The following is a 605-nucleotide window of genomic DNA, read 5'->3' as shown; positions in this document are numbered from 1 at the left end:
TTTGCATAGTCAATAAAACACAAGTAAACATCTTTCTGGTATTCTTTGCTTTGAGCCAAGATCCATCTGACATCAGCAATGATATCCCTTGTTCTACATCTTCTTAATCCAGCCTGCACCTCTGGAAGTGCTCTGTCAATATACTGCTACAACCTTTTTTGAATTATCTTCAGTAAGATTTTACATGTATGAGATATTAATATTGTTCGATAATTTCCACATCCTGTGGGATCAACTTTCTTTGGAACAAGTACAAATATGGATCTCTTCCAGTCAGTTAGCCAGGTAACTGTCTTCCAAATCTCTTGGCATAACCGAGTGAGTGCTTCCAGTGGGACATCTGTTTGTTGAAACATCTCAATGGGTATTCCATCAATTCCTGGAGCCTTGTTTTTGCCCAATTCTTTCAGTGCAGTTTCAACTTCTTCCTTCAATATAATTGGTTCTTGATCATATGCCACCTCCTGAAACAGATGAACATCAACCATTTCTTTTTGGTACAGTGACTCTGTGTATTCCTTCCATCTTCATTTTATGCTTCCTGCATCATTCAATATTTTCCCCATAGAATCTTTCAATATTGCAACTCGAGGCTTAAATTTTTT

This window comes from Orycteropus afer, unplaced genomic scaffold, assembly GCF_000298275.1.
Source record: "Orycteropus afer afer isolate SDZICR_OR568_19922 unplaced genomic scaffold, OryAfe1.0 scaffold00098, whole genome shotgun sequence".
Classification (NCBI taxonomy): domain Eukaryota; kingdom Metazoa; phylum Chordata; class Mammalia; order Tubulidentata; family Orycteropodidae; genus Orycteropus; species Orycteropus afer.
Note: the sequence above shows the minus strand (reverse complement) of the source record.